At 37.7% G+C, this 22,713-nt stretch overlaps 1 protein-coding gene and 4 non-coding genes across 18 annotated transcripts in view; 4 read left to right on the top strand and 1 right to left on the bottom strand.

Annotated features, from left to right (window-relative positions):
- The window catches only part of Mctp (multiple C2 domain and transmembrane region protein), a 1,033,178-nt gene that overhangs the window by 451,266 nt on the left and 559,199 nt on the right, over positions 1-22,713 (top strand). The window lies entirely within an intron of this gene.
- On the bottom strand, positions 14,212-14,283 carry TRNAT-UGU (transfer RNA threonine (anticodon UGU)). The gene has a single exon. It is a non-coding gene; the product is annotated as a tRNA-Thr (tRNA).
- Positions 14,938-15,009, top strand: TRNAT-UGU (transfer RNA threonine (anticodon UGU)). The gene has a single exon. It is a non-coding gene; the product is annotated as a tRNA-Thr (tRNA).
- TRNAT-UGU (transfer RNA threonine (anticodon UGU)) lies at positions 18,192-18,263 on the top strand. Its single transcript has one exon. It is a non-coding gene; the product is annotated as a tRNA-Thr (tRNA).
- TRNAT-UGU (transfer RNA threonine (anticodon UGU)) lies at positions 18,893-18,964 on the top strand. The gene has a single exon. It is a non-coding gene; the product is annotated as a tRNA-Thr (tRNA).

Here is a 22,713-nt window from a genome sequence, read left to right on the forward strand (position 1 = left end):
GCAGTTTTGTGGCCTTGTTCTCCATACATAATTTGCGAACGGACATCGTTGCTGGATTCAGAATCAAATAAGATCTTACCCGTCATAATACCGCCTTTAGCCTTGTGTCTAGCCTTTAGCCCTTTTATTATTATTATTATTATTATTATTATTATTATTATTATTATTATTATTATTATTATTATTATTATTATTCAGAAGTTGAACCCTGTTCATATTGAACAAGCCCACCACAGGGGCCACTGACTTGAAATTCCAGCTTCCAAAGAATATTTTGGTGTTCATTCGAAAGAAGTAACAGAAGGTAAAGGAAAATTCTGAAGGAAGAGACCAGTCATTAGAAAAAGGGGTAATTAAATAAATAAATAAATAAATGAATAAGCGAAAATGTAAGTGAATTGTTAAAATACAAGGAGAATTGTATTAGGTTAGGAATCCATTGCATCTTCGCTTGAACTTCTTAAGTTCCAATTGCACGACATCCTCTGGGAGGCTGTTCCACAGTCCAACGGAGTGAGGAATAAAGGACCTCTGGGACTGAGAAGTTCAAATACTGTGCCGAAATATTTTGGGCGAAAATCCAAACGATTTTTCCCGCATTTTTACAACGATATCTGTGTTCTTTCTGCTCAAATTCGGCGTATTTGTGTTTTCCTAGATCGAAGTGCCGTCAGTGAGCCTTATGCGGTGCAACGTAGGCATGATGTAAGGTTCTTTGCAGCGTTCCTAAAGCCCCTAGCTGCAACCCCTTTCATTCCTTTTACCGTACCTCCTTTCACATTCTCTTTTCTTACATTTCACTTTCCACCCTCTCCCAACAATTGATTCATAGTGCAACTGAGAGGTTTTCCTCCTGTTACACCTTTGAAACTTTTTTATTGTCAGTGTCCATTTCAGCGCTGAATGACTTCAGAGGTCCCAGCGCTTGGCCTTTGGCCTAAATCCTATATTCTACTCTCTTCTTATCTAAATGAGATTTTTCAAGATCTCAAAATCATGCGATATGGGGCGTTTTCGAATAAGTTTTATAATTCACTAAGAGTAGCAATTGCAGACCAGTTTCAGTCTTTTCATTGCTCTGGAAGGTTGCTGAATATTTGATCTTAAATCCCTAGTGTCATATATGAGGTCTCTGAATATAGAAACTATCTTGTGAAAATCATTATATAAAAATAGAACTATTAGGTACCTGTGAGGTGGGTATGAAATGGCAAATTTGATGGGTATCATACGTAAATATGACAGCGTTGGAATTGGAGCCTGGCACTGAATTCCTTCACAGTTATGTGACCAGTAGCGGCCATTCTGTATCAGTATCACTGTATCGCTGTATCATCGTCCTTATTACTCATCGCATATGCACAATTGAAATTACCCCGGTAACGCAGCAAATATTAAACATTTTAGTTGCTACTGAGCGCAGACTTCTATGTCTGTTGTTACAGCAAGTCAACCGCACTTGAATTGAAGCGTTTCTGTTCATATGTAGCACACCGTAACCCTTGCATATATTTTTTTCTATATTCTGGTACTTTATTTTTCTTGTTTCTATACCTCCCCTTATCGAAGTCTCTAGGTTTAGGCCTCTTTCTTCCATGTCGTGTAATAATTATGCCACTAATAATGATGATGGTAATTGCTTCGTTTCCAGTGATTTCGCGAAGATACATTTTTTGTGGAAGATGCGTTTTTGCCTGCGTAGTAGTTGAAGAATCTTCCGGTCTCCAAATACTCAAGCTAGGAGTAAAATATTCGTTCCTGTTCTCTGCTGCTGCTGATTTTCCCTCATATTTATTTGTTTTTCACCTTTTCTTTTAACTTTCTATCTTTGCAGGGTGATTACCCTTTGAAACTCTCTTGGGTTTATAGTCTGTTGACTCCGTCTGCAAGAGTTTTCAGCTGATGATTAAAGAAAGTAAAAAAAGAAAGAGAAAGGAAGAAGAAAAACTAAGTGAGAGCGGATAAATGCTCAGCCACACATTTAACGTTATCGTTACTGGGAATCCATTAATTTCATGTGAACTGCAACGTTCAGTAACGTAAAAAAAAGACTCAAGTGAAGTGAGGCTTGAACTTTTTGGAGCCTTTTTGGCAGGGATCCCAAAGCTGTTGTGTTTCTCTCTCAGATCAGGTGGTAGCCTTGATTCTTTGTCTCAGACTTCCCTCTCAGGTCAGGTAGTAGTCTTGATTCTTTGTCTCAGACGTCCATCTCAGATCTGTTGGTAGCCTTGATTCTTTGTCTCAGACGTCCCTCTCAGATCTGTTGATAACCTTGATTCTTTGTGTCAGACGTCCCTCTCGGATCAGGTGGTAGCCTTGACTCTTTGTCTCAGACGTCCCTCTCAGATCAGGTGGTAGCCTTGATTCTTTGTCTCAGACGTCCCTCTCAGATCAAGTAGTAGCCTTGATTCTTTGTCTCAGACGTCCCTGTCAGATCAGGTGGTAGTCTTGATTCTTTGTCTCAGACGTCCCTCTCAGATCTGTTGATAACCTTGATTCTTTGTGTCAGACGTCCCTCTCAGATCAGGTGGTAGCCTTGATTCGTTGTCTCAGACGTCCCTCTCAGATCAGGTGGTAGCCTTGATTCTTTGTCTCAGACGTCCTTCTCAGATCAGGTGGTAGCCTTGATTCTTTGTCTCAGACGTCCCTCTCAGATCTGTTGATAACCTTGATTCTTTGTGTCAGACGTCCCTCTCGGATCAGGTGGTAGCCTTGATTCTTTGTCTCAGACGTCCCTCTCAGATCAGGTGGTAGCCTTGATTCTTTGTCTCGGACGTCCCTCTCAGATCTGTTGGTAGCCTTGATTCTTTGTCTCGGACGTCCCTCTTAGATCAGGTGGTAGCCCTGATTACATCTCTGTCAGGCCGTATTGATGACCTTTCCTTGTCTCGTGCACCGGAGGAAATTGCCTTTGGGTTGTCAGATTTCCCTACCGTGAAACTTGATTCTAAGAAGATGCAATTAACATTGCTTTATTTTTCTTCAGATCAGTGAATGCTACTCTCCGTGCATTTTAATACATTTTTATCTATATTAATCTATTAATTTATTTTTTCTTCTAGATCAGTGAGATCTCTTCTTTTCTGTATTCCAAAACTTTTCAACGGGTCTTCCTAAATTCTTCTTTGCCTAAATTAAACTATAATATTCTTTTGGAAGCTTGAATTTCAAGTCCCAGTTACCCCAATCGACCCCTTTACCTGGACTTGAGACCCGGTTGTTCCACATGTATAAGTTTCATCTACTGAATAATAATAATAATAATAATAATAATAATAATAAAGAATAATAATAATAATAATATTGCTAGTGATGTTGAATTCCTGTTTTTGTCTTTTACGTACTCCATCAAAACTAGGGGTTCGAACGGGGTGGTTTTGCCTCTTAAATTCCCCTTGCTTGCAGGCAAAGAAAAAGAGATCCTAATTTGCTTGTTAGAAGGAAAAGAAATGTTAATGAGGCCATTGACATAATTATGTCGTCCGTGCCTTTAGTTAAACCATATCTAAAAGACCCTTTTTGCATGTAAAGACTTGAGACAGCGTAAAGGGAAAGAGATTTGTTGCAGTGAAGAGAAGCAAAAGTAACGAAAAGAAGGAAAGAGATACGAGAATTTGGAAAGAAGGTAAGATTCTTATTCCTCAGGGGAGACTTCTAGGAAGGTGGCACGTAGTGCCGTCCAGATGGTTAGATTTGCTTGCTAGAAAAGAAGGAAAGAGATTTGCTTGCAGGCAAAGAAAGAGGATTTGCTTGCAAGAAAAGAAGGAAAAGAGATTTGCTTGCAAAGAAGGAAAGAGATTTGCTTGCATGTAAAGAAGGAAAGAGATTTGCTGCAGGTAAGGAAGGAAAGAGATTTGCTTGCAAGAAAAGTAAAAGAAGGAAAAGAGATTTGCTTGCAGGTAAAGAAGGAAAGAGATTTGTTTGCAGGTAAAGAAGGAGATAAAGAAAAGGAAAGAGATTTGTTTGCAGGTAAAGAAGGAAAGAGATTTGTTTGCAGGTAAAGGAAAGAGATTTGTTTGCAGGTAAAGAAGGGAAAGAGATTTGCTTGCAAGAAAAGAAGGAAAGAGGTCTGCTTTATGCAGGCAAAAGAAGGGAAAGAGATCTGCTTGCAGGTAAAGAAGGAAAGATTTGCTTGCATGTAAAGAAGGAAAAGAGATTTGCTTGCAGGTAAAGAAGGAAAGAGATTTGAAGTTTGGTTTGCAGGTTGTTTGCAAGAGAAGGAAAGAGATTTGCTTGCAGGTAAAGAAGGAAAAGATTGTTTGCAGGTAAAGGGAAAGAAGGAAAGAAGGAAAGATTTGCTTGCAGGTAAAGAAGGAAAGAGATTTGCTTGCAGGTAAAGAAGGAAAGAGAGATTTTTGCATGTAAAGAAGAAAAGATTTGTTTGCAGGTAAAGAAGGAAAGAGATTTGCTTAGGTAAAGAAGGAAAGAGATTTGCTTGCAGGTAAAGAAGGAAAGAGATTTGTTTGCAGGTAAAGAAGGAAATATTTGCTTGCAAGAAAAGAAGGAAAGAGATCTGCTTGCAGGCAAAGAAGGAAAGAGATTTGCTTGCAGGTAAAGAAGGAAAGAGATTTGCTTGCAGGTAAAGAAGGAAAGAGATTTGCTTGCATGTAAAGAAGGAAAGAGATTTGCTTGCAGGTAAAGAAGGAAAGAGATTTGCTTGCAGGTAAAGAAGGAAAGAGATTTGCTTGCAAGAAAAGAAGGAAAGAGATTTGCTTGCAACAAAAGAAGGAAAGAGATTTGCTTGCAGGTAAAGAAGAAAAGAGATTTGTTTGCAGGTAAAGAAGGAAAGAGATTTGCTTGCAGGTAAAGAAGGAAAGAGATTTGTTTGCAGGTAAAGAAGGAAAGATTTGCTTGCAAGAAAAGAAGGAAAGAGATTTGCTTGCAGGTAAAGAAGGAAAGAGATTTGCTTGCAGGTAAAGAAGGAAAGAGATTTGTTTGCAGGTAAAGAAGGAAAGAGATTTGTTTGCAGGTAAAAAGGAAAAGATTTTTGTTTGCAAGGAAAAGAAGGAAAGAAGGAAAGAGGTTGTTTGGCAAAGAAAAGAAGGAAAAAGAGATTTGTTTGCAGGTAAAGAAGGAAAGATTTGCTTGCAAGAAAGAAGGAAAGATTTGGCAGGCAAAAGAGATTTGTTTGCAGGTAAAGAAGGAAAGAGATTTGCTTGCAAAAGAAAGAGAAGGAAGAGATTTGTTTGTAGGTAAAGAAGGAAAGAGATTTGTTTTTGTCAGGTAAAGAAGGAAGAGATTTGTTTGGCAAAGAAGGAAAGATTTGTTTGCAGGTAAAGCAGGAAAGATTTGCTTGCAAAAAGAGGAAAAAGAGATTTGTTTGCAGGTAAAGAAGGAAAGAGATTTGCTTGCAGGTAAAGAAGGAAAGAGATTTGCTTGCAGGTAAAGAAGGAGAACAAAAAGAAAAGAAGAAAAGAGATTTGCTTGCAGGTAAAGAAGGAAAAAGATTTGCTTGCAAAAAAGAAGATTTGAAAGAAGGATTTGCTTGCAGAAAAGAAGGAAAGATTTGCTTGCAAGAAAAAGAGATAAAAGAAGGAAAGAGATTTGTTTGCAGGTAAAGAAGAAAAGAGATTTGCTTGCAAGAAAAAGAAGAAAAGAAGGATTTTGCTTGCAGGTAAAGAAGGAAAGAGATTTGTTTGCAGAAGTAAAGAAGGAAAGAAGAAAAGAAGGAAAGATTTGCTTGCAATGGTAAAGAAGGAAAGATTGCTTGCAAGAAAAGAAGGAAAAAGAGATTTGCTTGCAAGAAAAGAAGGATTTGAAATAAAGAGAAAGATCTGCTTGGATTTGTAAAGAAGGAAAGAGATTTGTTTGCAGGTAAAGAAGGAAAGAGATTTGCTTGCAGGTAAAGAAGGAAAGATTTGCTTGCAAGAAAAGAAGGAAAGAGATTTGCTTGCAAGAAAAGAAGGAAAGAGATTTGCTTGCAGGTAAAGAAGGAAAGAGATTTGCTTGCAGGTAAAGAAGGAAAGAGATTTGCTTGCAGGTAAGAAAGATTTGCTTGCAAGAAAGGAAAGAGATTTGCTTGCAAGAGGAAAGAGATTTGCTTGCAGGTAAAAGAAGGAAAGAGATTTGCTTGCAGGTAAAGAAGGAGATTTGCTTGCAGGTAAAGAAGGAAAAGGGAAAGAGATTGTTTGCAAGAAAAGAAAAGAAGGGGAAGGAAAGGTTGCTTGCAGGTAAAGAAGGAAAGAGATTTGCTTGCAGGTAAAGAAGGAAAGAGATTTGCTTGCAGGTAAAGAAGGAAAGAGATTTGCTTGCAGGTAAAGAAGGAAAGAGATTTGCTTGCAGAAAGAGATAAAGAAGGAAAGATTTGCTGCATGTAAAGAAGGAAAGAGATTTGCTTGCAAGAAAAGAAGGAAAGAGATTGCTTGCATGTAAAGAAAAGAAAGAGATTTGTTAAAAGAAGGAAAGAGGATTTGCAGATGAAAAAGAGATTTGCTTGCGAAAAAAGAAGGAAAAGAGATTTGCTTGCAGATAAAGAAGGAAAGAGATTTGTTTGCAGGTAAAGAAGGAAAGAGATTTGCTTGCATGTAAAGAAGGAAAGATTTGCTTGCAGGTAAAAAGGAAAAAGAGATTTGCTTTGCATGTAAAGATGGAAAGAGATTTGCTTGCAGGTAAAGAAGGAAAGAAATTTGCTTGCAGGTAAGAAGGAAAGAGATTTTGCTTTGCAGGTAAGATGGAAGAGATTTGCTTGCAGGTAAAGAAGGAAAGAGATTTGCTTGCAGGTAAGAAGGGGAAAGATTTGCTTGCAGGTAAAGAAGGAAAGAGATTTGTTTGCATGTAAAAGAAAGATTTGTTTGCAAGAAAAGAAGGAAGAGGTTTGCTTGCAGGTAAAAGAAGGAAAAAGAATTTGTTTGCTGGTAAAGAAGGAAAGAGATTTGCTTTGCAAGAAAAGAAGGAAAGAGGTTTGCTTGCAGGCAAAGAAGGAAAGAGATCTGCTTGCAGGTAAGAAGGAAAGAGATTGCTTTGCATGTAAAGAAAAGAGATTTGCTTGCAGGTAAAGAAGGAAGAGATTTGCTTGGTGTAAAGAAGGAAAGAGATTTGCTTGCAGGTAAAGAAGGAAAGAGATTTGTTTGCATGTAAAGAAGAAAAGAGATTTGTTTGCAGGTAAAGAAGGAAAGAGATTTGCTTGCATGTAAAGAAGAAAAGAGATTTGTTTGCAGGTAAAAAGAAGAAATATTTGCTTGCAAGAAAAAGAAGGAAAGAGATTTGTTTGCAGGTAAAGAAGGAAATGTTTGCTTGCAGGTAAAGAAGGAAAGAGATCTGCTTGCAGGTAAAGAAGGAAAGAGATTTGCTTGCATGTAAAGAAGGAAAGAGATTTGCTTGCAGGTAAAGAAGGGAAAGAGATTTGCTTATGTAAAGAAGGAAAGATTTGCTTGCAGGTAAAGAAGGAAAGAGATTTGCTTGCAGGTAAAAAGAAGAAAGATTTGTACAGAAAAGAAGAAAAGAGATTTGTTTGCAACAAAAGAAGGAAAGAGATTTGCTTGCAGGTAAAGAAGGAAAGAGATTTGTTTGCAGGTAAAGAAGGATTTATTGAAAGAAGGAAAGAGATTTGCTTGCAGGTAAAGAAGGAAGAGATTTGTTTGCAGGTAAGAAGGAAAGAGACGGTTTGCAGGTAAAGAGAAAAGAAAAAGAAGGAGATTTGCTTGCAAGAAAGAAGGAAAGAGATTTGCTTGCAGGTAAAGAAGAAGAGATTTGTTTGCAGTAAAGAAGGAAAGAGATAAAAGAAGGAAAAGATTTGCTTGCAAGAAAAGAAGGAAAGAGATTTGTTTGCAGGTGAGAAAGGAAGAGATTTTGTTTGCAGGTAAAGAAGGAAAGAGATTTGTTTGCAGGTTAAGAAGGAAAGAGATTTGTTTGCAGGTAAAGAAGGAAAGATTTGTTTGAAAAAGAAAGGAAAGAGATTTGCTTGCAGGTAAAGAAGGAAAGATTTGTTTGCAGGTAAAGGAGGAAAGATTTGTTTGCAAAAAGAGGGAAAGAGATTTGTTTGCAAGAAAAGGGAAAGAGATTTGTTTGCAGGTAAAGAAGGAAAGAGATTTTGTTTTGTGCAGTAAAGAAAAGAGATTTGCTTGCAAGAAAGAAGAAAGAGATTGCTTACACCAAAAAGGAAAGAGATTTGCTTGCAAGAAAAGAAGGAAAGAGATTTGCTTGCAGGTAAAGGAAAGATTTGTTTGCAAGAAAAGAAGGAAAGATTTGTTTGCAAGAAAGAAGAAGAGATTTGCTTGCAGGTAAAGAAGGAAGAGATTTGCTTGCAAGTAAAGAAGGAGAGATTTGTTTCAGGTAAAGAAGGAGATTTGCTTGAGAAAAGAAGGAAAGATTTGCTTGCAAGAAAAGAAGGAAAGAGATTTGCTTGCAAGAAAAGAAGGAAAGAGATTTGCTTGCAGGTAAAGAAGGAAAGAGATTTGTTTGCAGGTAAAGAAGGAAAGAGATTTGCTTGCAGGTAAAGAAGGAAAGAAGAAAAGAAAGAGATTTGCTTACCAAGAAAGAAAAGGAAAAGAGATCTGTAGGTAAAGAAGGAAAAGAGATTTGTTGCAGGTAAAGAAGGAAAGAGATTTGCTTGCAGGTAAGAAGGAAAGGATTTGTTTGCAGGTAAAGAAGGGGAAAGAAAGATTTGTTTGCAGGTAAAGAAGGAAAGAGATTTGTTTGCAGGTAAAGAAGGAAAGAGATTTGTTTGCAGGTAAAGAAGGAAAGAGATTTTCTTGCATGTAAAGAAGGAAAGAGATTTGCTTGCAGGTAAAGAAGGAAAGAGATTTGCTTGCATGTAAAGAAGGAAAGAGATTTGCTTGCAGGTAAAGAAGGAAAGAGATTTGCTTGCAGGTAAAGAAGGAAAGAGATTTGCTTGCAGATAAAGAAGGAAAGAGATTTGCTTGCAGGTAAAGAGAAGAGAAAAGAGATAAAGGAAAGGGTTGCTTGCATGTAAAAGAAGGAAAAGAGATTGCTTGCATGTAAAGAAGGAAAAGGTTGCTTGCAACAGATATAGGGCGATGAAATTGGTCTGAATTCGAATTACGAAAGAGGAATGAGAATGACACAAACAAAGCTACTCCAACATCTCCTAAAATCATAACAGACACGTCTCGACTGTCGACCTAGCCGGGCAACAACTTCTCGCTGCTGGGAGAAAGGGCGCTGGTGACTGGTACAATACATGTACATAAGCTACCCGGGTCTAAGCGATGACAGGTAGGGCAGCCGAACGAGACTACGGTCTACCCCAAAGCCAAATCAAAGTCCTTCAAAAGAAGGCATCGTGCTTACCCCATACAAATGGGGAAAAAAGCACGTTAAAAGAAAAAGAAGAATGAGAATGATCTGATATAAGAGCATTGAGTGTTTACAAAGCAATGTTGAGAGAGTGATTATGACTGGAAATTGTGTACAAAACACTTTCATTGCGTGTATAATTGTACACATTTCATATGTTTCTATATACAGATATAAGCGCGCGATCTTCTTAGGGGGTTAGCGCCGTCAGTGCAGCTCACGCGCGGTGCACTGTAGGCATTACTTAACCAAGGCTCTTCGCGGCGTCCCTTAGGCCGCTAGCTGCAACCCCTTTCATTCCTTTTGCTGCACCTCCGTTCATATTCTTTCTTCCATCTTACTTTCCACCCTCTCATAACATTTGTTTCACAGTGCAACTGCGAGGTTTTCTTCCTGTTACGCCGTTGTAATCTTTCACTCTCAAATTTTCCTTTCAGTGCTGAGTGACCTCATAGGTCTCAGCGCTTGGGCCTTCGGCCTAAATTGTATATTCTGTTCTATTCTTTATACGAGCACGATGTTCTTTCTGCATTTCCCTTTACATTCTCCTGCTTCCTAATGAACGCCTTATTCTTTGGAAGATTGAATTTCAAGTCAATGGCCCCTTTGGTGGGCTTGTTCCATATGAATAGGGTTCATCTCCTAAATAATAATAATAATATTATTACTATTATTATTATTATTATTATTAATCTGATATCTCGTGAAATTATCACCCTTCCGGAGGTTGATAAAGAAAAGTCAAGTTAAAAAAAAAAAAAATTGAAAACCATGTTTTAAACAGTATGCATATTCGCCGAGCAGTTTTGTGAAATGTTACCTTCCGTAGCATTTTCATGTACTTCTCTGCTTCTTGTACTTCCATTTTATCCTTCCGTCATCCAGCTGTCTTGTAGATATGGCGGTGTTTCGTTCTAACCAGTGCACATTTTCCGAGCGCTCTCGAGGTAATTGAGATTCTCCATTCGTCTTACGGGAACATTCGCCATTTCCTGTTTTCAGTATCAACACAGAAGGTCGAGAAATGCGAAGAAACTAATTAACCCATTTACAGGTTTTCAGTAGCAACACAGAAGGTCGAGAAATGCGAAGAAACTAATTAACCCATTTACAGGTTTTCAGTAGCAACACAGAAGGTCGAGAAATGCGAAGAAACTAATTAACCCATTTACAGGTTTTCAGTAGCAACACAGAAGGTCGAGAAATGCGAAGAAACTAATTAACCCATTTACAATCTCACTCTCGGAACACTGTTTTATAAATGTTTGTAGTTGGAATTTGTGGTTTCTCCTTAATTTAGCACCAATGGGGTTTTCCTTATTGATGTGGCTTCGTGATCCTCTTTCAGGGTGTTATCAAAGATATTGCTGTTTTTAAATTGAAAGGGATTGAAGCTCTGCTTCAAGTCGAAGACGGTAAGGTTTGGAGAAACAAATCCACAGTTATGAATGGGTAGAAATATATTTAAAAATAAATCTCTACAGAGAGCTTTCGGAATCCTGTGAGATTTATTTTTAAATATATTTGTTCCCATGCATGACTGTGGATTTGTTTCTGTGAGTATTTTTTATCGGTAAGGTATGTCTCTATTTTCTTTCAGCTTATTTTTATTAGGTTTACATATATGTCGTCTGTTTTCCATTGTATGCAACCCAGACCCTATGTTAGGCGAATAGCTTTTATATCCTGTAGATTTGCTATACCCTTAATGGCGTTGTCATAGCTGTTGCTGTTTATAATTCCAGGAGCTGCAACCCATCCCATTCCTTTTACTGCACCTCCATAATAATCTGTTTCCTCCATCTTGCCATCCACCCTCTCCTAACAATTGTTTCATAGTGCATGCGAGGTTTTCCTCCTGTTACGCCTCGCAGACCTTTCAATTGCTGATTTCCCTTTCAGCCCTGAATGACCTCATAGGTCCCAGCGCTTGGACTTTGTCCTAAATCCTATATTCCATTCCTATACAACCGAGACCCTACGTTAGGTGGATGGTTTTCATATCATAGGATTTTTTTGATAGAATTAGCAGTTCTGAAAAGGAGACAGGACATCACAAGCCACCTCCCCCTCTTTCTTCCCTCCTCCTCCTCCTCCTCCTCCTCCTCCTCTTCCTCCTCTCCTCCTCACTCCTCTTCCTCCTCCTCCTCCTCCTCCTCCTCCTCCTCCTCCTCCTCCTCCTCCTCCTCCTCTGTAATCCCATCCCTGATGCACCCTTATCCACATAACTAAACTTGGTGATTTATGGCAGCAGCCTCTGTTTATCTCTGCCTGCAAATCCTTGGACTTCGTCCCAGTCGGGTTTTGGCAAGTTTTCGAATTTTGATTTTGGTGGTTGTCTCACCCTTCCCCTCTTATCTTCCCTGTAAACTTCGAGTTATTTGCTAGACATTAGTACAGGGTTTTTGCCTGATATCTGTACAGGTATTTTTTCCTGATATTTGTATAGGTCTATTGCCAGATATTTCGGACAGGTGTTTTTGATAGGTATTTGTGCAGTTTTTTTTTTTTTTTGCCAGATTTTGTACAGGTTTTTACCCAGATATTTGTAAAGGTTTGCTTTCCTAGGTGTACAGCCTTTGTTGTCAGATATTTGTTCAGGTTTTTTGCCAGATATTTGTACAGGTGTTTTTGACGGGTATTTGTACAGGCGCTTTTGCCAGATATTTGCACAGGTTTTTTTGCCAGCTGTTTATGTAGTTTTTTCTTTTTTTGCTAGCTATTATTACTGGTCTTTTGTAACTTTTATTTTACCAGGATTCACATTTCGTGTATTTTACACATTCCTGACCACCGATTTTCCGCCGTAAAATGTTTATATATACACATTTTATCTATATATATATGTGTGTGTGTAAATATATATATATATATATATATATATATATATATATATATATATATATATATATATATATATATATATATATATATATATATATATATATATATATATATATATATATATATTGATTTTATGACAACCATTAAATATTCTGTTGTAAGCTTCTTTGAAAAACATTCATTCATCGTTGCGAGAAATGTAAACATTATCGTATGAATGATAGTCATGGAGAATTGATGCCTGAGAGAGAGAGAGAGAGAGAGAGAGAGAGAGAGAGAGAGAGAGAGAGAGAGAGAGAGAGAACGAATCACCCCTTATTAAGACTCCCTGTCTTTTGCCCATGATGCCAACTTTATGACAAACATAACGAGGGCAGGGAACGGCCGCTGGCGGAGTTGAAAGCAAAATACGATAATGATCTGAGATTTGCTTCTCAGGTGTGAAGTCGAGAAATTGGTACCTTTCGGATATGTCATCATCATCATCGCCTCCAACACCGCTTTACTCCCGTAGGGGGGTAGGGCCGTCAGTGCACCTCACGTGTATTGCAGAGTCTCTTCCTCAGACCCCCTAGCTGCGACCTCTTTCATTTCTTTGACTGGACCTCCGTTCATATTCTCTCTCTTCCATATGACCCTCTCCTAACAATTGATTCATAAGGCATCTGCTTTGAGGTTTTCCTCCTGTTACGCCTTTCAGACCTTCCTACTGTCAGTTTCCCTTTCAGCGCTGAATGACCTTATAGGTCCCAGCGCTTTTCCATTGGCTTAAATTTGTCATTCCAGTCCAACACTACTTGGTAGTACCTCCGTGAAATTCCGCCTCCCATTTTCTATCCTGCGTCAGTGCAATGCATCTACAGTTGCAACATTCAGTCAGGTCACCTTTCTTTTATACATAGCAGTGACTTCCAGTTTCCAGTGAGCAGGCTTTTTTTTTTTTATCATTCCACAGTCTGCAAAACAGTTAAGTTAGTACACAAGGTGTCATCTCAGTCAGCAAAACTCAGTTGTGCAGTGATGTCATCATAACCTGGTGTTTTCAGTCTCGTTCATGGTACTGAAAACAATCTTGCCATCAGTTGGATAGATGCTAAAAAGATACTCTTTATAAAATATAATGGAATGAAATATAATTAAATCCAGCTTTATAACAGAGCTATAGCGAATATATGAATATCACCCCTGGAATGTATAAATTTGATCTGTTTTTTCAAAAGGAACATGTAAAATAGTTAGAATTTGGGAAAGCAGTTTACCTGGGCCTAACAGGGAAGGCGTGAGCCCATCTGCGCGGATAAGCAAGATTTATAAATGGCGCACTAACGTCAAATAGTTTGTCCACACTCCTGTATGTTTGTTTGCCAAGGCACTCAAGCGTCTCTATTGTACATTTCTACCACTGTATCAGTCCTCTTGAAGATGCCCCGGAAGTACTGGATACGAAACCGGCCAGGATTTATGCCCATATATAGCGTTTGTGTGGGCATTGCCAAAACTTTTACACGAATGTAATCACGATTGTCAAATGTTTTGGGCAGTATATTCATAGGCACATTCTTCATATCAAATTTCATGGCAGTGTAACAAAGATTTTCACAGTGTTTTGCATTTATTATTATTAAATTGTTATTATTATTATTTTACCATAGTCTCCCCTATGAAACTGTGGCGTTAAATTGTTCTAGTGCACAATATTTTTACTGCGAACAATCTAAATGGAAAGGGGAACAGCAATAGAATATTATTTACTTGTAATTGCTACGTTGGGACACTCCTTAAGTCAGCAAAGTCAGTGAACATTGAAAGGGGAATTACATCTCTCTCTCTCTCTCTCTCTCTTAAACCATGTGCATCAAGGTCATCCTTTGGATATTCTCTCTCTCTCTCTCTCTCTCTCTCTCTCTCTCTCTCTCTCTCTCTCTCTCTCTCTCTCTCTCTCAAGCTATTTATGGTAGGAAAGAAAAGCGGTACTTATGACGAAGTAGCCAACACTTTTGTATACCGTAAGATATATATATATATATATATATATATATATATATATATATATATATATATATATAACTATATATATATAAAGGCAACAACTTCCCCTTGGAAAATACAACTTGCCCCCTGAGAGAATCGAACTCTCGACCCCTGGTTTACAAGACCAGTGCTCTGCCCCTGAGCTAAGGAGGCTATGCATTTTGAGAGTCCAACAACAGTTGTGTATCTCCCAGGATAATTTGAATGAAATGCTGCCAGTTGGGTCGCTTCTGAGTCGGGAAGTTGGGGAAAACACGCTGGTATGCAAGCGGTTAGCCTGCCCAGGTAATGCCTTAGGCACAGTGGTACTCAGGTGCCAACTTCTTTTAAGACTCGTGTGGCTTGGTTAGCAGCGGTCTCGCCCTTCATATATATATATATATATATATATATATATATATATATATATATATATATATATATATATATATATATATATATATAAATATATATATATATATATATATATATATATATATATATATATATATATATATATATATATATATATAAATTATATATATATATATATATATATATATATATATATATAAATTTCTGACTCACATCAGGATCGACCCCAGGTCTTTCAATTGAAAGACGAGGTCGCTGCCAACCAAGCCACACGTCTTAAAAGAAGTTGGAATCTGAGTACCACTGTGCCTAAGGTTTTACCTGGACAGGCTAACTGCTTGCATACCAGCTTGTTTTTCCCAACTTCCCAACTCAGCAGTGGCCCAATTGACAGCATTTCATTCAAATTATCCTGGGAGATACACAACTGTTGTTGGACTCTCACAATGCATAGCCTCCTTAGCTCAGGGGCAGAGCACTGGTCTTGTAAACCAGGGGTCGAGAGTTCGATTCTCTCAGGGGGCAGGTTGTATTTTCCAAGGGGAAAGTTGTTGGCTTAGGTGTCTAGTTTTGTTGTAAAGTAGTGATTCATTCTTTAAGGTATCCACTGCCATTCTTGGTAGCCTGGTATTCTGAAGCTTCTATAAACGAGAGTGGATAGTTGGTCAAGGGTAGCTTTGCTTGTTTTGGGTGAAGTTGTTTCATTCCATCTGTTGACCTAAGGTCTTTGAAATAGATGAATGTTACGATAGTGAGGGTTTCGTCTCTGTCAAAACCAGAGCATTGCTCTGTAAAATGTGTTGGTCAGGGGCAGCTTTACTTGCTGCGAGTGAAGCTGTTTCGTTTCAGCTGTTGGCCTAAGGTCATTGAAATATATGAATTGCATTATAATGGGTGGTTAGCCTCAGTCAAAACCAGAACATTTCTTTGTAAGTAGTGGCCAAGATTTCGTTCTTAGCCTGAGGCACATGCTGTTCAGGGAAGAAATACTTTTGCTTTTTGAAACAATTTCTATTGAGCTTGTTCTTTCTGTTTGGGATTTTTTTTACCTCTGCAGGTTTGGATATATAAGTTACTATTTATTTTATACATCAGTGATTTTATACCGTTAAGGTTTGAGATGGCTACGTAATTTTTTCACAAATTATGATTTTCTGCTTCATGTGTGTATATACATTTTGTATAAAATCAAAAGCTGGTGCTCAGCTTGCAGATGGAAATCTGATGACATAATGAGAAAATTTAATCGGTTGTACACCACACGCATGTATGTGTGTATATACTGTATATATATGTGTATATATATATATATATGTATGTATATATATATGTATGTGTATATATGTATATACATATGTATATATATATATATATATACATTTATTTATACATTTATACATATGTATATACATATATACACATACATACATCTATGCATACATACATACATACATACATACATACATACATACATACATATACATACATACATATTTGTCAACTGCTGACTGGAGGATAATCATTCGCTGGAACGAACACAGCACCAGTTGATTATATGGTTGCTCAAAGCATTATTAATAGCACATGAACCCCCACCCCCAACCCTTCCATCACCGCACTACGCCACTCACCTCTCAGGTTTCCCAGACTTCCATTTCCTGGACAGCGAAACCTTCCTCAGTATCCTCTCTCGTTAGTCCCCCAAATCTCGCTGCTTACACACTTCTCATTTTAGTTTTCTGTAAAAGAAAACTATTGTGCCGGCTTTGTCTGTCTGTCCGCACTTTTTCTGTCCGCCCACAGATCTTAAAAACTACTGAGGCTAGAGGGCTGCAAATTGGTATGTTGATTATCCACCCTCCAATCATCAAATGTACTAAATTGCAGCCCTCTAGCTTCAAAAGTTTTTATTTTATTTGAGGTTAAAGTTAGCCATAATCATGCTTCTGGCAACGATATATGATTCGCCACCATCGGACCGTGGTTAAAGTTTCATGGGCCGCGGCTCATGCAGCATTATACCGAGATCACCGAGAGATAGATCTATTTTCGGTGGCTTTGATGATACGATGTAGCGGCTGTACAGAAAACTCGATTTTTACTTGTCTCTTGTCGCCTATCCTGATCACTTTCGCCTTATATCGTCATTTTCTTGTTAACTCTTGTTAACTTAAAAGTTGAAGTTCTTCAAACATTACATCTCAGAAACTTCCAGTTGATTTCTTTCATTTACTTCAACATTCACACTTCTTCCTGCAACGAAAATTACCCCAACTATGAATCTCAGTTTTTTTTTTTTTTATACATAGCTCTCACTCAAATCTTTATCAACTATCCCAGTACTTTCCCATACAAACATCTCCTCCATATCCTTGTCACCTGTCCCACTACCTTCCTCCTGTGCCCATTTGCCCGCATACACGTACATGAGAAAATCACACGCCCCATAATCCCTAAATTCATGTGCATCACCGTTCCTTTATACAGAGAAACAACCTTTTCCTTCACCCATTTGTTTGAAATCTTATCATATCTTATCTCCGATGGTCGCCCACTCAGTTATAATTATCACCTTCATGTTACAGCATCTCGCTGCTAATTACACCAACTCCCGGACTCTCCCACTCAAGATATTTCAGTTGCCCTGCTTAGATCTCCAAGTGTCACTTCCACAAGCATTTTTACGTTTACAGAGTCTCCCTCTGCTCTTGCGTCATTCAGAAATAGCTCTTTGATATATCGTAATTGCTGCTGTGTCTTAGTGGTAACCTTATCTATTGTTTATGGACATTTTTATCTGTCATTTGGCTGTAATCTTGGCTATTTCTGATCGTATTGCCCTTTTGTTTATTGGCTGAGGTTTGGAAATGAGGTTGCTAGATCGTGTCCTGTACTCCATGGGCGACATTTGGGGGATTACGCATACACGTGCATATATATATTTATATTTATATTTATATATATATATAAATATATACAATATATATTTATATACAAATTATATGTATACATGTATATATACATATATATAAATGTATATATGCATATATAGATGTATATACAAAATGTATATATATATATATATACAGTATATATAACTATATATATATATATATATATATATATATATATATATATGTAATATATATATATATATATATATATATATATATATATATATATATATATATATATATATATATATATATATATATATATATATATATATATTAGAGAGAGAGAGAGAGAGAGAGAGAGAGAGAGAGAGAGAGAGAGAGAGAGAGAGAGAGAGAAAATAAAATTTAGAATATTGTAGAAAGCTTTATAATTGCCTAGTTTGAAACGAGAGGGAATGAATTGGTTGGCAGTCATAAGTGATCAGATGCTTGCTGATTCCACAGAGTATGCTTGGAAACTGATCGCTTGACACATGTTGCATGGAGAGCTGGCGATACCTTTCCCCTCTGCCTCTGCAGAACTTTGGACAAAGATAACAACTGCATGCAATCACAATGTGGCAAATGGGTTGGTCTCTTTCAGTATTCCATTTTTATGATGCGCTTTTATCTCCTAAAGGTCCTTAGTTTTAAATTTATCTTAAAACTTAGGCAGGTTCAGAAATGACTGTACAGTTGTTTCTAAGATCAGTAAATATGTCTTCATAACATCTGTACTCCATGACAGATGTGAACGGAAAACCATTCCAAGCCTCCTTAGCTCAGAGGCAGAGCACTGGTCTTGTAAACCAGGGGTCGAGAGTTCGATTCTCTCAGGGGGCAGGTGGTATTTCCCACTGGAATGTTTTAATAATAGTCTAAACATCTTTATAATCTAATGGTTTTTCTGAGTAATGTATAATTCTCCTCCAAACCAAGGGACGTTTGTTCAGTTCTCCAGGGGAGCCTGTAATATTCCCTAGTGGTTACTAAGGAGCACCAACAACTACTATTTTGTCTGGACTTCTTGTTGCTATCCCTTGAGGGATCCTCAATTATTTTGAGGATAATGAGCGGATAATTCCTCAGGGAAACTTTTTAATCGTAAGGGCTATGATTTTGTCCTGGTTTACTGGTGCTGTGCCTTGTGGGGCAAACAGTCCTCTTACTAAGGCATATGGTTCTAGCCTCCATTGCGAGTACCGAGCGCTGCCCATGTAAACCCGTGGTCAAGAGTTCAGTTTTTGTATGGTCATGTATTCTCTGGTGGATCTAAGATACTGTGCCTGTGAGGGATCCATGAGTCTCCTCATAAGCCAGATGCTGTGTAACCTCCTTTGCTCAGATACTGAGAATTGGTCTTGTAACCTCCTTTGCTCAGACACTTAAAAGTTGGTCTTGTAAACCCTAGTGTGAGATGTTATATGTAACATCTGTGCGCAATGACAGGTGTGAACAGTTATTATCTACAAGCCTCCTTAGCTCAGGGGCAGAGCACTGGTCTTGTAAACCAGGGGTCGAGAGTTCGATTCTCTCAGGGGGCAGGTGGTAATCTTCACTGGAACTTTTTAACCAAAGAGTTTATAAATTGCCACAATTTGAGCATGCTGATTTTGTGAGAGAACCGGTTATTCTGCTGGCATCTCACATGCTCTGTAGCCATTTTAGTACAGAGACTTAGGTCTGTTCTTTTAAACCAGAGGTTGCTTGTTCATTTCTCCCAGAACAGAAGGTGGTGTTTCCTAATGGACCACTTCAGCAAATGGGTTACGCAGTTTATGGTCCTGAAATATTGGTGCTGTTCCTTGAGGGATCCCTAACATATATGATAACCCAGACTATAGCATTTTAAGCTCAGAGACCAAACTGGGTTGTCATAGGTAGGTAAAATTTCTCAGGGAACTTGTTAACCTTGATTGCTGATATTGCTTGTCCTGATTTAACTGTGCTTATCCTTATTAGACAAACAAGCTGATGAGCACGGGATTGTAAACCATGAGTCGAGAGGTCACTTCTGTTAGGAGTATGTTGTATTCCAAAGTGGATTTAAGATGTTATTACGAGTCTATTATACTAATTTCGTTGGCTGCCTTTCTGCCTGTGTTGTGTGTGTGTGTCCCCATTCCTCCCACATCCCTATCCCCCCAAAACTGGTTTAAGCAGGGTGGTCCCTAAACAACCCCCACCCCTTTCCCCAGGACCTCAACTCCCTCATGGAAAAACAATAAACCCCCTCCCCCCTCTTCCCCTCCCCTCGTCTCCCACCCAGGAGCCTTCTTTTAAGACAAATGTTCTAAGCTGATGACAAGCAGGGTAGAACGTTGATACTGGCACACACAGATAGCAAATGAAAGAGATGTGAAACACAGGTTTCAGTGAAAAATAAAATGAATGATAAAATCAAGCAAATATTGAAGGACTGAGCAGGGGTTTTAAGGGAGAGAAGAAAAAAATATTCTGAAAAGCAACCACAAAGAAACAGGTTGAGAACCAAACAGATGTTAAATAAGTAAACAGAGAAATTAAGACTGGCGAGAGTGATACCTTTTTGTCCCCGTGGAATGTGCATTGTAAAGTTAGTTGAATGCTGAGTCTGACTGACAGAAAAAAAAGGCAGCATTGAAAGTTGTATAAACTGAAAGGACTGTTGTAAACGTATCAGTGACCTAGTATTTATACTTTATTATCCCATTGTAATAATTCTGCTCCTTGAGGGATGATTTTGCTAGTAAGCGAGATGTACCCTAACCTTCTTAGCTCAGAGGTGAAACACTTGTCTAATTGACCAATGACTGAGATTTTGCTTCTCTCACAGGGTGGGTGACATTCCCTAGTGGGGCTTGTTAGCCATGATGTTTATACGTTCTTTTCTTGAGCTAATGAAGCTGTTTCTTGAGGGATCCACAGTTCCTGCGGCAAGCCAGGGGTTCGGTAGCCTTCTCAGCTTTGAGCCCAAGCACTGGTCTTGATGACCGTGAGTTGGGGGGTTTCATTCTCTCTTGGGGAGATGGTATTCCTTAGGGAAACTTTTTAACCATTTAGCTATCGTTTCTTGTCCAACTCTATTGATTCTCTCCCTTGAAGGACCCCCAGTTCTCCTGGCCTGATAGTTCCTTAGCCTCCATGTCTCACTGACAGATCAACAGTTCATGTAAACCAAGGCTTTATAGTCTCAGTTTGTAAAGAGCAGACAGTGTTTACAAAAGGAAATTTTTTTTAGGATGATGAGAATATCCTTCTTGATGTTGCCCGATGGATGTACATTATATTGAAGTCATTTGTTCAGCATTCTCACTGTTAGTGTACCCCAAAGGATGGTGAACAGTTGTATATTATATGGTGAGGTTTGAGACTATTCGTATACCAGAGAGGCAGTGTTTGCTCTGAATTTTATTATTGGAATAATGCTTGAATTGAAATTATCTCGTTCGTGTTACCTCTAAGGTGGATTCTTGCAACCATAATCTCTCTCTCTCTCTCTCTCTCTCTCAGACAGGAACTTATATGTGCTCCTTACTTCTTGTTGTAGGGGTGATAGCATCCAAGATGAGATCTAGTGCCATTATGCACACATTGCCAGGATGATCAGTATCAACGGTAGGATGCCGGTTCTTTATCTAAAAGTGGTAAGAATACTTTGCAAACAATTCTGGCTAATTGGGTGAAACATTCACTTTATTGTTAACAGTAGAACCGTCGGCCTTTTAAATAACAAAACCAGCTGAGCAGTTCATTGATCGTATGCTCTGGAAAATCTCTCAGTAATGACGTTTTCTTCACTTTGAATTAAACGAGTTATTTACAATTTCTACTGATATATTTATGAAAATTGTAGATGTTCATAATTAACGTAGTAGATTTAAGCTTCTCTAAAGTCTCTTAAATCTAATGGTTTCACGAATTTTCATTTATTGTTTTTTTTTTGGGTGGGGGGCCATTATTCATTCATACGTTTATTTTTGCTGTTGGTGATATTGACTTTTGCTCTACTTGACTATAGAGATGGAGTGCTGGGCATTAGCACAGAAATTTTGGAAATAGCTAAATGTGGGAGAGAAAGGGGATATGCCCATGTTTAAACTTAGATAGTCAGTTAATTCTTAGCATTGAATATTGTCACTTTCTGGTAGAAGGTTGGCTCCATTTGCTACTTGACACCTCCGTTGGTTTTTTTGTGATGTTACGGAAATGTATGTGCATTTTTTGACATGGTTGGATTATAGTAAGTTGAGTGTTATAGGAAAAAAATATGACAGTAGCTAGAAGGTTATTAAAGTCGGTAGAGTTTTTGACACAAATTTTGTTTGCCATGTATATATATATATATATATAGTATATATATATATATATATATATATATATATATATATATACATATACAAAATATATGTCTCACACACTCATGTATCCCCTTTTTTATGAAGCCTCCCTGAATATATATATATATATATATATATATATATATATATATATATATATATATATATATATATATATATATATATATATATATATATATATATATATATATTTTTATAGAACCCCCATTTTAGAATATATATATATGTAAATAATTTTACCGTTTACCGTTTTAATATCTCTGCATGGTCATGAAGCTTTCTGTCTTTTATCCTTAGAGTTTTTCATGGAAGACCATAAAGTAGTCGCACAAAATTCCAAGATGGGATAAAACTTTTCCTATATTATTTTTTGTATCGCTCTGGTTTATAAATAGAAAATTATAAAAATCACATGAGGTAACCATACCATTATAATGAGGTATGTAAAGTAAAATTACGTGTGCTGAGGGAATATTCATAAACGCGAATATCGAAGTACAGGTGTGAACAAGTGTTCATTTTCTTGGCAATCTCAGGTCACCTGTTCCCTGAGCTGCAGGTCTCGAGTTCGCTCTCCCGTGGAAAAATCTCCCGCCTGTCAGAGGATATTTAGATATCTTCTGATATCATTTCTTTTACACCTTGATGGTTCGGTAATTGGTATTGTTTTGAGAATTTACACTTCATTATATTCTGATTATTACTGTAAGTCAGTCCCAATCAGACTTCCAAGTTTTATTTTTTCTGTTGTTTCGCCATAATGTGTTGACCTATGGACTTACTGAATAACCTTTCTGATTATCAGCTAAGGATTTGGAAATATATATATGTATATATATACTCGTATATGTGTGTGTATCCACAAATATTAAGCAGCAATTATCGTTTCATATCCACTTCTCACTATACTTCGGGAATCTGTATATGTATACAGTATGAAGAATGTAAACATT

This window comes from Macrobrachium rosenbergii, chromosome 25 (genome assembly GCF_040412425.1).
Source record: "Macrobrachium rosenbergii isolate ZJJX-2024 chromosome 25, ASM4041242v1, whole genome shotgun sequence".
NCBI classification, from domain to species: Eukaryota; Metazoa; Arthropoda; class Malacostraca; order Decapoda; family Palaemonidae; genus Macrobrachium; species Macrobrachium rosenbergii.